Below are 15,548 nucleotides of genomic sequence, written 5' to 3' on the forward strand. Positions count from 1 at the left end.
CATACTAGGGAAATGTCCAGTAATCAGTTGTGCTGATTTTATTTCAAAACTTGTCTTTATTCTGATATATTACCAAAAGTTAATAAATAACTTTCTCTGATTTATCTCCTAAATATCGTGCAGCACTCAGGCTAATTCCTAAGACATATTTTTGACCAAGATATTATTTTCCTCAAACTGAGATAGACATTTTCTGTCCTGTGGAATAAATGCAGAAGATCTGGTGATTTGTTCAGTGACTTGTGTTTCAAACGTCATTATTTATTAACATTTTCCATTTCCTTCATAGCTTTTGGATTTGAGTTACACCAGGCCTGGGAGGTACATAGCATAAGGCTGCTTTTTCCTTTGTGGCATGGGGAGAAATATAACATAGGCAATTATCCTACAAATTATCCATTTATTTTACAATTTTTAAGACTAGCACTCCTCAGTTCTTGCAATTTTGGGGAAAGCTTTAGGAGATTTCAAAGGGTGTGAAGAATTACTGTGGAAGGAAGGGCAAGATCTTCAGCTGGAGGTTGAAAGCTAGAGGCCACCACAGCATTATGAGGTTAGTGGACTGAGCCTCATACCAGACCAACTCAAAAGCTCATGTGACTTCTGTTGGCAGCTCACAGCCCAAAGGACCCAATAAATGGCAAAAAGGGATTAGCAAGGGCATAGATGAAGAACCCCATGCCCCTTCCTTGGGTCAGAGCACTCAGATGAGTCAGCAAGGAACCTCCCTGTTGACTTCGTTCCCACAGCCAGCCACAAGCCTGGTTTGTGCCAGTGATCCAGCTCAAACCATAGCTCAGCTCCAGAGGGTGGCTCAGGATCTGAGCCAAGGTCTAGGGAAACTGTCACATTTTTACTTAATTCAATATTATGAGCTTGATGGTGAAAACAAGCACAGCTAATTACACCAAAGTACCCAATGCTCACCTTTAAGGTCAGTACCTGAGTGAACGACTCTTCTGTGACTCCCAGAAGGGTCCTTCTGATTATGAAAAAAATGATGCATCATTTTATGTACAGTGTCAAATACCTTCTCTTCTGCATGCAGGAAAAACAGTCACTTGATGAATAGGTAGATGCTGGCTTATTGTTTAAAAATACATAATGTGTATGTCGCAATCTACTGAAACCATATTCCTGTCAAATCTGGTGCTTTCCTTGCCTATGGAAGGACAGCTGAGGAAGTGTATTTGTATATATTTGAGCATGCTCTCATCTGTGTTGTTCTGGAAATGGCACGGAACAGGATGCTGAGAGCTGCTCAAACTGGGAAGTTGGCAGTGCTGACCAGGGATTCCCCAGAGCAACCATACCAGGTTCTTTATAAGCAGCTGGTTCTACCAAGGACACTCATCCTATCCAAAAACACACTCATGCTCTGTGGCTCTTCTTTCCTCCCTGGTGTGCTGACACTGAACCATTCAAACTCCTTCACAATCTCCACAGAAATCCCCATGTATTATTTTTTTCCTGGATTTTGCCTCCTGCTCTCTGGCTTTGGCCTTATGGTGGGAGATTTCAGTCCTCCTGGTCCAAGTAGAGAGATGATCTATGCTCTATTGCTGTTATTCCCTGTCAAGTTTTAAAGCTACACAGCCTCTCCCTTATCCTTCAACGCCTCATCATCAGCATGACTAAGGACAGGTTGTTCACTAATAAAGAAATGACCTTTGCTAGGAATAGCTGTCATAAATCTCCCTTTCCTTGTCCCTCTGTACATGAGCCTGCAGAAATGTCACTGAGGGAATCAACTAATTGGATTATGTCAAATTTGCAAGAACATTCCTCTTTCTGAGGCGATGGGCTGTGTACTTGAGGTTACCCACATCTGCCACGTTTTAAATGTGTTTGGATTTCTAGATCCCATCAAACCTTTGATCCCATGTTAAATAAGGTAGTGGAAAATATGCACTGACCTCAGTGTAAGTACCATCCTAGTCCCCAACACATGTCCCTACCTGATGCTTCAGTTCTGTAACAAGTCATGCTACATTTTATGGTAGCACATTTGCCTGCTCTTTTTCTTTGTTTCTTCACATCCCAACATTAATTTATATATATATATATTCACCAAAAAAAATCATAACAGTATACGTAGCAAAACATTTTTTTAATCCTCCCTTTGTTTCTTGTTTGTTGCTGGAAAAACTCCACTCAGATGTCTTTTTACGTGATCTGGTAACACCCAACAGCTATTTTGTATTGGAGGGAATAATGTTTTGAATATTCCCTCTGCTAAATATCAGTGACAATTGAAAGGGTGCAGGTGTGTGTGTGGAATACCCCATTTTATTTGTGCAATGCAAGCTTGACTTTGACACTGGCAGCTGAGAAAAGGCAATTCCCACATTGCAGAATCAGACAGCCCAGTTCCTAGCATAGCCTGGAACGAAAGCACATCATTTCAGCAATACCCCCAGCTGTGCTTAAGGCATAAAAACATCACCATTTGTTCTTGCCTTACAAACAAAAGAAGCAGATTTTAGGTTGTGCTCTGGCGGGCTTGTGCTTTGTTAACACTGGCAGGGGCTGAGGGAGGCAGCCTAGCCTGGTTCTTGCCTATGGAACAGCTCCTGTGTGCAGCATTCCCAGCCCAATGTGTGGAGCTGTGTACAGGCACCCACCCTGTTAAACCTCCTAATCCAGAGAGAGCTCTGCTGCCGAGGGGAATCTGCAGAGACAGGGGTTGGGGTACCTCACCAGCACCTCTTTTTTATGGATTGTTCTCCCGTTCTCTTGTGGCTGGAGCTCACACTTTTATGTCGTGAGCTTGTGCTTCAGCCAGGCAGTGAGTGCCTCCCCTCCAGGCTCTGTGCCAGAAGGAGTACCCAAAAGGCCTGTCCCCTGAGTGGCAGCCTCATGTCACAGCCCCTTTGCTCTCCTGTGACTGACTTTGTTCTGCCACCCCAGAGGGACCAGGTAATCCCTGCCCTGCCCCTCTTAACCCCACTGCCCAAAGTCTTGTAGGCAAAGTCAAGCAGGGTGGTTCAAACAGAGCAGATGAAAAACATCCTCACCTGTCTTTCCATTATCTCTCCTCTCTTGTCTGGCTGACATTCTTCCCAAACCACTCAGCACTATGGGGCATGTTGTATTTATCTGCAGACGAGGTCAAGGACAGGAGTCACATTCCTGAAATGCAGAAGTCTCAGTGCAGTCCAGCCTGTGGAGTCAAGACCAAAGATGGGGCACTGGTGGTGGAGACCCAACACTTTAGACAGCATTTCCCTGCTCTGGATCAGAACACCGGATCAGTGCTGCTTTCTCCAAGTTTATTATCAACTCCCCTGTTAGTCAGCTTGCAATGGTCTGAATGAGTTTTGTCATAGCCCTTTGATACCCATGAAATTGTGTACACTTCTTTAGTGGCCCTAGTTACCCTCTTCTCAAAAAAAAAAAATTAAAAAAAAAAAAAAAGAAGCAGGCAGTACTTTGTCCATAAATAACAACTTTCAATCTTTTATCATGCTTAGTGTCTCCTGTACCCTTTCCAGTTCTTCAATGCCCTTCCTGTGTGGTCTCCCTAGCCTTTTTACAGAGTATAATTATGCTTGTATAGGACATCCTGCAGCACTAATGAGGGCAAAGAATGCCTTTCTCCCTCTCTTTTTAAAACAAACAGCACATAATGTGGCCAGCAGGAGAGGGCAATGATCATCCCCCTGTACTTGGGCACTTCACGAGGCCACACCTTGAGTCCTGTGTTCAGTTTGGGCCCCTCAGGACAAGAAAGACATTGAGGTGCTGGAGCGTGTCCAGAGAAAGGCAAAAGAGCTGGTGAAGGGTCTGGACAAGTCTGATAAGGAGCAGCTGAGGCAGCTGGGGGGATTCAGCCTGAGAAAAGGAGGCTCAGGGGGAAGGGAGCCTGGAGGGGTTGTGTAGATGTGGCCCTTGGGGACGTGATTTAGTGGTGGGCTCGGCAGTGCTGGTTTGGCCACTGGACTTGATGATCTTAAATGTCTTTTCCAACCTAAATGATTCTATGATTCTATTATTTATTACCAAATAATCCATGCTTGTTAATTTAAGATGCCCTTCATAAACAATTACCTTGATTCTCTGGAACTGTTCGCTTTTTCTCATTGAGATTTTTTTTTCTTTCAATTTCTACAATTCTTTTCGACTTTAAACATGACCTTTTTTAATATGTAATTTTTTTCTTAAGCTAATTGCTGCTACACAGACCACCACCAATGCTCTGTAGACACAGCTGAAAGTGAAAGGGCCAAACTTTATACAAGATAAAGAGAGGGAGCAACCTATGGCTAGGATTTGGAACAAGCAACTCAGAGAGGTATGGCAGCACAAGGGAAAACACAAGACATTTTCTCCACAGATAGAGGTTAAGAACAGAAAGTCCCTTTTCTAAGAGTTATGGAAGAAAATAAGAGATGGAGCAAGTTCAGGGGAAGACTTGCTTTCTAGCTCCCATACCCATTCTGCATGACCCTGGCTATGTCAAATCTCTGCTTAACCAGCTGTAGATGTTTCATGGAGGCATCCAAGGAAACTGCAGATTCAGTGGTGGAAAGGTCAAGGAGTGAAGGTGGTACAGCCCATACTTTTTTTTTCTACTGTGATCCCATTTATCAGAAAATCAGTAGCTGGACATGCAATCATAATAACGAGCTGGAAAAATGTAAAGCCTTTTACCTGTATTTCCGTAACCACCAGAGAAATCATAAAATGGAACACAGCTGTCTTTAAAGATTATGCAGGAAACTCCTCTTTGCCCAAATATAATATATGTCACCTTTAAAGAGAACGCCTGGTTAACTTCGGATCTACACCATCAGTCATTCATGCAGTTCATCAGTAACAGGGGTATGCTTCCTTGGAATACAGGCATTAGCAATGCACAGGCCACCATAGATCAAATCTGAGGCCTTCTTGGAAGCCAGTCGAGAAGCAATTACCTTGCAGATGTGATAAGACAATCTGTTAGACAATCTATTACGCAAAACCGTGTTCCTACCAGGCTAAGAGGAAATTTGGAGCTAACAACTTGTATAACCAGAATCCCAAACATCACACAATGGGACATTAGTGAATACTTGATGAAAAGTACCTCAAATCACGGAGTGGAAATATATATGTGTGGTATGGCCTTCATTCTGCAGAAGATCTACAGTTACCACAGCTGAAAGCACCTACTCACGTATGCAAGACACGCAAGTGGACAAGTGTTTGCAGTAATGGTGTTGGGCAGGTGTGAGATGGTGTGGAAAAACTCGGTTTTGAAAGGACAAGCAATTAATTCTGTTGTAAAACTGACTGCAAAGTTTCCTGCTCCTACTTTTAATATATCAGCAGCCACACAGCTTAGACAAATACCTCTAGTTAATCTGGAAATTAAACTACATAATCACAGCCAAGTTAGATAATTCCAGACTAAGAAACTACTCTTCAACATGACCAGATTAACCTATAGGGATTTAAATGGTGTTGCAAGTTATTTTTAACTGAGTTATCACTAATCTCCCTATATGCTTTTTAGACTAGTCACACTGTCAGAAAACATGTTAGCTTCCAAAAATAAAAGAGCTGACCACAAATGGGGTGTAGGACTCATTTGCCAGATCATGGTGGTGTTTGGGCTCCTCCAGTTTGCCCCACTTTACAACCTCCTTTCTTCTAAATTCCTCTGCACAAGCTATGGAGGACATGTAGCCTTATGGACCATGTATCCCTATGCTAGATTCCTCAGTGAGTCCCAGGCTGAAGAGGAGACTGCTCAATGTAGATATTTTTCATCCACAGTCTTGGAATCTTACTGACTTTTCACACATGCCTAGAAGGAGTGACTGCTTTGCCAGCCCTGTAGAGGGATAATCAGGGGGAAAAAAAAAAGGAAATCTCTAGTTTGGGCCACTTGCTAACTGTAGCTCAGTGACACACTAGTGCCTGGGGCCACTTTGAATCCCTAGGTTTGAAATTAAAGATCTAGGGGTATAAATGGGTTTCTAGCCAGTAAAAACAGTAGAGTCCCAAAACCCCAGAAAATGTGCTCCCAGCCCAGGGCAAGTGCTGGGAACAATTCCATTGCTGCACTTAAAGATGCAACCTAATCAATCACCAAGATACCTTCCTTTCATCCCTAACCAGAGCTGCAGAGCTCAGCAAAAGGACCTGCACAACAACAGCACGAGGCTGGTAAAGGCACCTCAGAATCTCTCTTCCTGGCAAAAATTTCTGTATCAGCCAAGCTAGCAAAATCTGTCTGTTTTGGGAAACAACGGATACGTCAAACATTCTGGCAAAGCCCAGGAGAAATGACAGTTCAATGATGTTGAAAAGAAAATTATCAGAGAGAGATTAGTTTGTCTGACAGTATGTCTTTATGCTCTCCACTGAAGAAGAACAAGAGTCCTTTCATGCATATTGAATTTACTTCTGGTGCGAGTCAACCTCTGTCAGTAGGGCTGTGAGTGCTGCCGGTTTAGAAAAATGGGTGATCACTGCAACCTGGCACCTGCTCCCTGCACACCCCAGAGCCCAGAGCTTTCCAGCCACTTACTCAGCTGCAAGCAATGCTTGTTTTACACCAAAGCATCACGGGTTTGGGTGCAGCATTCAGAACACTGCACTATCTATTAAAACATTTGCCCAAGTAGGCAGACGGTACAGGGGGTCTGCAGGCCATGGAAACCCCAGACTCCAGTTATGAAGCTAAAAGAGGTAAAGGAGCAAGTGGTGCCTGTTAACAGGAATGGCCATCCCAGCTCATTTCTCACACAGCTTTGCAGGAGAATTACCCTGCACTGCCCGATTGTCTGGTGCCATCTCTCTCTACAAGATACAACAAAATTTGACCACTGTTTTGCCACAGCCATCCCTCAGATGCTGTGGTGTTGCAGCTTGTGCAGAAGCAATAATCCCTGAACAGACAGAGAATTACGCCACCACTGCCCTCCGGAGAGTCTCTGCAGTTTGCAGATGTGTATCACACTCACCATCCATTCTCCTCCCAAGTCTAAGACATGCGTGAGATAAAAGCTTGGATACAAAGTAATGCCTGGAAAGTTTCGGGTTCTTTTTTGGATACTGATAAGATGCTCAACACAAATGACAATGGTATGAATTTTGTCTCGGGCTCCTGCTATTCTGCTCACCATTCTGGCAGCCCAAAGGTGGCAACAACCCAACTGAACTCATAGGTTGTGTCTTCCCTGGGAGCAGGCAGAACACATGAAGAGGTAGGAATGGTGTGTCATTTCCCAGCTGTGACACAGATGGGGACGAGGACAGAGTAGCTGGGTGACTGGTGTAGCCTAGCATGGCAGGAGTTCCTCTTTGGAGACTGCAGCATTTGAAATCCCATAGAATAATCCTGCTGCACCCCTCTGCTGGGGCTCAGGAGTCCCACTCTGCATGGTCTGCTGGCCTGCAGATCCTGGTGCCCACTGCAGCAACAACAGCTCCTAATTGCTCAGGACAGTGAAGACCTTCCATCACAGGGTTTTCTTTTGCCAGCCTCTTAGTTGAGAAGGAAAACTGCCTAGGTAGTAAAACTGCTCAACTCAAAGTTACATGCTCCTATTGTTTATTTAAAGCATTGCCCAAACTACTTATCTTCCCTAGTATGAATCTTAGTACAGCTGAACTGAGTTTAGCAAATCTTCCCACCCAAAAGAAAAACTTGAAACTGTCACGAAAATAGAGGTGAAAAGTTTGGTTAAAATATAAGAAACAAAACAAAGAGGGTCTGGCATCTGGCAACAACAATAACTGTCGGTGCCCTTCAGCTTGCTTGACCCACTACATCAGACAATGCTGACCTCATTGCTCACCACAAAATTGTGATGCCTTCCTCAGTCCAGGGCAGCATCACCTCAGCGAGACTAAAATAAAACCCACTGAAAGGCTTTATATAATACCACGGCTACAAGATCTCTAATGTAGTTTTCTTACTGGAGCAAGAGCCAAGTACAGCTTAAATTCATTAGCTAATGGCCTGTGACAATGAAGGACAAAGACAATTATTATGCACATTTCCCAGTTGATTGTTTCTGTGTGAAGAAAATGCAACAAATTATTGTTCTCCTGTATTAATGCACCATAAAGGATTACTATCATATCAATTTCAAAAAATCCCTATCCCTTTCAAAATGCAGACAAATGCCAGATAAATTTGATTTTTATAGATGAAAGCTTGGCAGAAAAGTCAAGATTTCATTAGGGCCATGGACAATCACATTACATTTTATATGATATGAGGACTTCACTACTAAATCAGGAAATTGATCTCAGGGCATTTTTTTCCACTGAAGACTTATCAATTCCCTGAGTATCTCTCAGGTATCTCAAACACTTTTCCTTGGATATAATAGTCAGAGGCATTCCTAATAGCTGGGGTTTTTAATAGAAAAGTCAGAAAAGAAATACAATATAAAATCATAAAATCATGAAGGTTGGAAAAGACCTCCAAGATCACTGAGCCCAACCTTTGATCGATGACCACCTTGTCAACTAGACCATGGCACTGAGTGCCACATCCAGTCATTGGTTATTGTGTTCAGTAAGGCACTTTGCCTTATTGAAACTCATACCATCAGCCTTGACCCATTGGACCAGCCTGTCCAGATCCCTCTGCAGAGCCTTCCTGCTCTCCAGCAGATAAGCACTCCCCTCCAACTTAGTGTCATCTGTGAACTGACTGAGGGTGCACTCGATGCTCTCATCCACATCATCAATAAAGACATTAAACAATCAATAAAGATATTAAAAGGACTGGGCCCAACACGGATCCCTGGGGACACCACTAGTGACCAAACACCAACTGGATGCAGCAGCATTCACCACCACGCTCTGGGCTCAACCATCCATCCAGTTCTTAACCTGCACAAGCCATGGGCTGCAGCTTCTCCAGCAGAATGCTGTGAGAGACACTGTCAAAGGCTTTGCTGAATTCCAGGCAGAAAACACCAACAGCCTGTCGCTCATTCACTAGGAGGGTCACCTGGTCATAAAAGGAGATGAGGTTGGTCAAGCAAGACCTGCCTTTCCTAAACCTGTGCTGGCTGGTCCCGTTCCTCTGCTTGTCCTGTATGTGCTGTGTGATCACACTCAAGATAATCTGTTACATAACCTTGCTGGACACTGAGGTCAGCCTGATAGGCATGTAGTTCCTTGGATCCTCCTTCCAACTCTTCTTGTGGATGGGCATCACATTGGCCAACTTTCAGTCAACTGGGACCTCCCTGGTTAGCCAGGACTGGTAGTAAATGACAGAGCAGGGCTTGGCCAGCTCTTCCACCAGCTCCTTCAGTATCCTCCATGTAAATCCCATCCTGCCCACTGGGCTTGTGTCTAAGTGGCTTGGCAGGTCACTAACTACCTCCTCCTGGATTATAGGAGGTCTATTCTGCTCCCCATCCCTGCCTACCAGCTCAGGGGACCAGTTGCCCTGAGGATAACCAACCTTTCTGTTAAAGACTGAGGCAAAGAAGGCATTAAGTACCTCAGCCTTTTCCTCATCCTTGGTAACAATATTCCCCCCCTCATCCAATAAAGAATGAAGATTGTCATTGGCCCTCCTTTTGTTGTTATGTATTTATAAAAACACTTCTTATTATCTTTCACAGTGGTGGCCAGATTAAGTTCTAGCTGAGCTGTTGCCTTTCTAATTTTCTTTCTACCTGACTTAGCAACATCCTTGTACTTTTCCTGAGTTGCCTGCCCCTTCTTCCAAAGGTCATAAACTCTCTTTTTTTTACTGAGTTCCTCCAAAAGCTCCCTGTTCATCCAGGCTGATCTTCTTCCCTGACGATTCATCTTTTAGCACATAGGAACAGTCTGCTCCTGCACCTTTAAGATCTTCTTTAAGTATGTCCAGCCTTCCTGGACTCTTTCAGAGAGACCCAGGGGACTCTTTGAACCAATGTCTTGAACAAGCAAAATTCTGCCCTCTGGAAGCCCAAGGCAGAGGTTTTGTTGACCCCCTTCCTTACTTCAAGACTTGAAAACTAAGAATTGAAAACTATCATTTCATGGTCACTGTCCCAAGACGGCCTTCAACCACCACATCTCCCACTGGACCTTCTCTGTTTGTAACAGCTGTGACAGAAATTCTCTTCCACACACTCCTAGACTGCCTCCTCTGCTGTGTTGAGTTTCCAGCAGACATCCATCAAATTAAAGTCTCCCACATGGACAAGGGCTAGTAATCATGAAATATCAGCATGATGTTTATGTATACGGAATCTTAAAGATGAGTGAAAGCCTCCTTCCTCTCTCAGTGCCAGCTGTTGGTACTTTTCTGTAACATCAAGCAAGCTTTGCAAAGGAGCACAAAAGGCCTGAGTTTAGGCACAGTATTTTCTGAAATCACATACCCTGGTAAGCATCCACCCATTGTTCTCAGAGACCATGCAAGACTACTCAGAAGCCCAAGTGGAGCAGCAACCCAACCCATCCTCCTTCCCCTCTGTACTCACTCGCAGAGTGTCACTCAAGGCGTCCCAGTTCCTCTGGAGTTAACGGGTCATTCACACAGGGCTTGACAAAAACCCAAAATCCTCTAGTGACAAGTGTGGGCAGAAACCCTCCTTCAGCGAGGGCTTTGTAATCCATCCTGACACGAAAAAAAGCAGAGGGTGTATTCTGGTGTCCCAGCATGGCCCAGGACCTGCCATTACAGCTTGTCCAAGGGCTTTGATGTGTGCATTGCAAGGTTTTACGATGTTGTTTCCCCCACAGTTCCACAAACCCGCCTTTGTACATTTTCTCTTTGCAGCTGACACTTGTAACATAAGCCACCGAGGCTGTAATAAAATATGCAACATTAACCATATATATGGAGCGTTACAGACTGTGAAATTCAATGTCATTTTTTAAAAGTCATAAAAACATTATCTGATTTCCAGTAGCCCCCCAGGAGATTCAGGAATATGTTTATACACTAAAATGTCAAAATCATAAAATGCCTGCTTTTATACTATTTACTTTGCGTGGTGGTGAAGTAGTTATTACACGCCATTTCATAAATATAGTGACTCAGAAATAATTAGTGTGCTGAATAACAAGCTTTCCACTATAATACAGCATAATACAGTACCATACATTTTAAATCCCTGATTTTCATGAAGTACTTGCACAGTCTAGCTTAAATAGTACAAATAAAAGTGAACCTCTGGGGGGGAAAAAGCAATGCTGCCGTTGGGTTTTGTTTTCTTCTCCTTTCAAGGGAGGTACACTGATAGTCATGATGGCAGGGTTGAGGCAACGAGCAGCAGTAACTGCATTTCCCAAAGGGCAGGGACAAAAGAGGCAGCACATCTCACTGTTATGACACAAGGGAGAGGTTCCAAGAGAGTATCACGTTAGCAAGATTAAAATTAACACACACCCTGAACAAAATCCCTCTTTGAAGGAAGGAGATGATTTAAAATTGCTTGTAATTAAGGGAGAAACAGCACTGCACACAGCCTTGTTCTAGCCAAGAAGTCTTCCAGATTTTCACTGCTCAGCTTGTAATACTCCTACTTACTATTTTTTTTAAACACACAGTGGATTTTATTGCCTTTTTTAGATATTAATATGCAACCAATTATAAATTGTGAGTTACAGCACTGGATAATTTCCCTTCAAGAATGCTAAGCAGATTCTGCTCTGTATCAGCCCATGTGACAGCACAGCAACTACCATCCCCTCTGACTTTTTTTAGCAGCAATTCCTAAACAGATGCTCAGCGGGAAAACTGGAGCAAATCCTATCTTAGGACCTCCTTGTGTTGCTGTTTTTTAACTTGCTGGATGATCTGCTTAAAAATAAAGGAAAATTTAGGATTTAACTCAAATTCTCAGGAGTAGAGATTCAGATGAATAATAGGAAATAACAATTATCATTTATTACTTATCTTGGAGGTGCTTCCCTCGGTTTCTCTTACTGTCTGCTGTTGTGCTGGCACCACATTCCAAGCTTCTTCTTGAGGCCTGTCAGAGGGGAGAGGGGAAATTTTAAGTGCAAGGATAAAAAAAAAGAAAAGGAAAATAGAGAAGGCAGTGTGAACTTTGATTTCATGCAGATGCAATGCACATCACACAACAGCACTGTCCCTGTGGTGCAGTACCCATTGACAATGTGTTAGAGCACCCAGTTGCTGGAGGTTTTGACTGCACAAAAGTGCCCTCTTCCCTTTTTTATTTTTCCTGGGATAAAGTACTTGCAATACAATTACCCTCCCACTGAGCAAAGGTATAATTATTGATAATTGTTGATGTTCATCTGTGTAAGCATCAACGACACCAGTTGGGCCAAAACAAACCTTAACACAGCTGGCTTTGTCTCCACCGAGCCCAAGCAGCAAGTGCTATTCCCGAATTTGAATATGAGTATGGATCCAGCAAACAGACTATGCTGAGATATGCAACTATGGATGAGGATGCAGGTTCAGTATCACTGTTTATGCATGCTTTACACCTCTTTTCTGTAAAAAAGTCCCTTCACCATGTGGGAAAATACTTCTCTACACTGAAACAGAAAAAATGCTGAGACCAGGCCGTACTTTTTATTTTTTTACCATAATCACAGGACTCTGCTTTGGTGGGTGTCAGATTCTGGTTTTGGCTGAGGTAGTGTAATGCATAAGAACCCTCCACAGTAATGCCAGCTCAGACATAGAACACCGAGCTGAGGCCAGAGCTGTGATATCTAATTGTCTTTGCCCAGAAACTGCACTCAGCATTTGTAATCCTTAATAGGGAGTTTCAAAACAGCCTCCAATATTTGTGAAATGTACAGCTGGCTTTGTGTGCTGCCATGTCAGGGGGGTTTAGGACACTCCAGTAATCTTGGTGTGCTGCTTTGTGGTTTTCAGCAGGATGTTGGCATGTTCTTTCTGCACTGGCCTGGTCAGCTCCAGAGGTCCTTTTCCTCTCAACACCTACACACCTCCTTTCATTTAATGGCTGTTAAAAAAGAACTTCCAAAGGCGTCTGCAGTTTGTCACCGTCTACATTTGAAGATAAATTCACAGTAAGGGGAAAAAAAAACCCACTGAAGCATAAAATATCTAGATTAATTCCTGGTCTTTGCTTTTATCTCCTGTTTTATCCTTCATCATTCACCAGAGGTCCAAATTGGTACAAATGAACTTCTGAATGTGTGACATGATCCACCTAAGAAACCTACTTGAGAAGCAGTGATTTTTCTTACTTTTTTTTTTCTTTTCCTTCTCAGGGCCCAATGATGTTCATGGGAGCTTGCTAAGGAACCATTTGGATTTGTCTGTTTGTGCAAAAATAATCCATGTTTCCTTGACATGCTGAGAATACAACATGCCAGAAATAACTTGCATACTTTTGGAGGTCTTTCTGCTTGTGAGAGTCCAGCATGCTACTGGCTTTATCAAGAGGCCTAAAACGCACTTGTGGAACTTGAAAAAGGCCTTTCCAATGACTAATGCAGTCCATTTGTATGGATAACTCATTAAATTAGCAGAAATGCTAAGTCTTACAAGAAGCAATTGCTCTCTTTTGCAAAACACAAAATGTGCTCATCCGGAAAAGGAAATTTCACATCTCCCAGCTAATAGTGGAATAACAGACCATCAAAAACTCCTTCCAGACTCTTCTTATTTGGACACACTCCACATCCTTTTCCAAGCCAGCATTTTCCTGGCCAACATAAGCCTCTGGGAGATCCTATTTGCACTCACATCTCCACAGTTCCAACCCCAGCCAGGCCCAGACAGTTAAGCAGAAGCAAGCTGAGGGTGACAGCATTACCGTCACAATGTATGGCAGTATGTATCAAAAAGAGTATCCTGGAGTCATGGTCTGAAGGACTTCCATGTCCAGAGGGCTGAAAAGGTTTTATGCAGCTCTTTTTTGTTTGTAGCTTCTCTAGATCGCAGTGTTGTAACTTTTAAGGTTACACATAAGAAGAGGTTTCTGAAGACTTAGACTGTTTCCCTTGCTACCAGCTCTTTAAAGAGCTTACTTATTGCTGCAGGAAAAGGCTAGGGAAGTTGGGAATATTGCAACATTTTTAATAGAAAATTTATTTTGTAGGCAGCCTGCTCTAATGTGGTTAATCTCCAAGTGAATACCAGAAAATCTAATATATTGGGAAACACATCAAAGTCTTGAGATCACATGGTCACTTGTGCTCACACGTGTTCTTCTCAGCAAAGGAATGACAGCACTTGTTAAAAGAATTTGTTGATGGACTGAGTGTAACCAATAGCACCCAAAAGATAAAAAACCATCCCAAATCCTACAGCATGCTTTCTGCTCCACACCCTTTCTGAAAGCACACATGCAGCATTGGCTCTCTGACCTGCAGCTGACTGAGGAGCTTGTGTTGCTGGGGTCATTAGGAAGGCTTTTTTTTTTTTTTACCAACATACAAGGTATGCAGTTACTTGACAATAGCAAGTAATTTGTGTTGCTGAGGGGCACTTCTTTCAGGCTTCTTCGTTTATGACATACAGACAGGACAGAGTCTATCAGAGCAGGTGCCTACTCCTCAATCAGTCCTGCTTCTGATCTCCAAAGGAGAAACATCCATCAAAGAGGCAGTAATAAATAAAACCACATCCCCAGCTGGCTTCCTTTACCTTGAAGTGTTTTGCTTCTTCTCACAACTCCACCTATGAAACGATGTCAGAAACCCTCAACCACTGTTTTTCTAGAGATTGATTTAATTTTCCATTCCCACAGTCAGCGATCACCCAGCAACAGTAACCAAACCCCTGGCTAGGGCAAGAGCAAGGCCTCATCTTAGGAGGGCTGAAAGCTGCCCAAGGGACAGCCATTGTTCTCCAAGAGAAGCCCCTGCACTGAGGGCTTTCACACACCACCACCAGAAACCTCACCCCATGGGCAGGCAGCAGGGCTGGCACCCAGAGCCCAGATGTGATGCTTGTCCTGGGGTCTTCTTAGAGAAGGACAGGGCCACTGAGCCCCACGGAAATCTTTTGCTTCTAAAACTCCCAGAGCTAGCAGAGAGCATCAGGGAATGACCTTGTCACACGCACATCCTGTCCTCAAACTCAACTCCTGGGCAGCTGCTGCCGACCTCTGCCAAGAATGAGACATGGGCCTAGATGGACTTTGCCAGAAACACCAGTCCCTGGGTTTCCAGGTTTCTACAACAGGATAAAGGGCACCTTCTGGCTGCTCTGACTTACAGCTCAAACCCACCTGTGCCTGAGAGGCTGCAGTGTCCATGAAATGGCTCAGGGCCAGCTAAATCCCACTGCACAGGAAAAGAGCAGGAGCCAGCCATGTCCTGAGTGTTGGGAGAGCTCCAGGTAAAAGCTCCAGTGCTTCAGCTCTCCAGACTTGATGCTGCTCCTGGCACCCAGATTCACCCTCTGGCTACACACAACATCCCCTGAGCTCTGTAAAAACTCACCAAACCCCTCCAAAGATGCAAGGGCTAGACCAATCCTCTCCCATTGATCTGCAGCAGCTTCTGTGGCTCTCTCATCTCCACTGCATGGAAAGCTGGGTATCAGAGTATCTGCACAGCAGTTAATCTACAGCCAGCTCCTGCCTCCATGACTCCATGCTCACTGCTGGGAGTTGCACAGGTCTCAGCTT

General features: G+C 43.8%; 1 long non-coding RNA gene across 4 annotated transcripts in view; it reads right to left on the reverse strand.

Moving 5' to 3' along the window:
- Nucleotides 1-1,046: 1,046 nt before the first annotated feature.
- LOC127469414 (uncharacterized) overlaps nucleotides 1,047-15,548 on the reverse strand; it is a 55,125-nt gene continuing 40,623 nt past the window's right edge. For all 4 annotated transcript variants that reach the window (XR_007903971.1, XR_007903969.1, XR_007903972.1 and 1 more), the window contains 3 exons: nucleotides 10,437-11,933; nucleotides 3,018-3,163; nucleotides 1,047-2,383 (listed from right to left, as the gene is read on the reverse strand). This is a non-coding gene — a long non-coding RNA (uncharacterized LOC127469414). The remainder of the gene's footprint in view (nucleotides 2,384-3,017; nucleotides 3,164-10,436; nucleotides 11,934-15,548) is intronic.

This window comes from Manacus candei, unplaced genomic scaffold (genome assembly GCF_025592945.1).
Source record: "Manacus candei isolate 608988 ecotype Guabito, Panama unplaced genomic scaffold, ASM2559294v1 h1tg000017l, whole genome shotgun sequence".
Taxonomy (NCBI): domain Eukaryota; kingdom Metazoa; phylum Chordata; class Aves; order Passeriformes; family Pipridae; genus Manacus; species Manacus candei.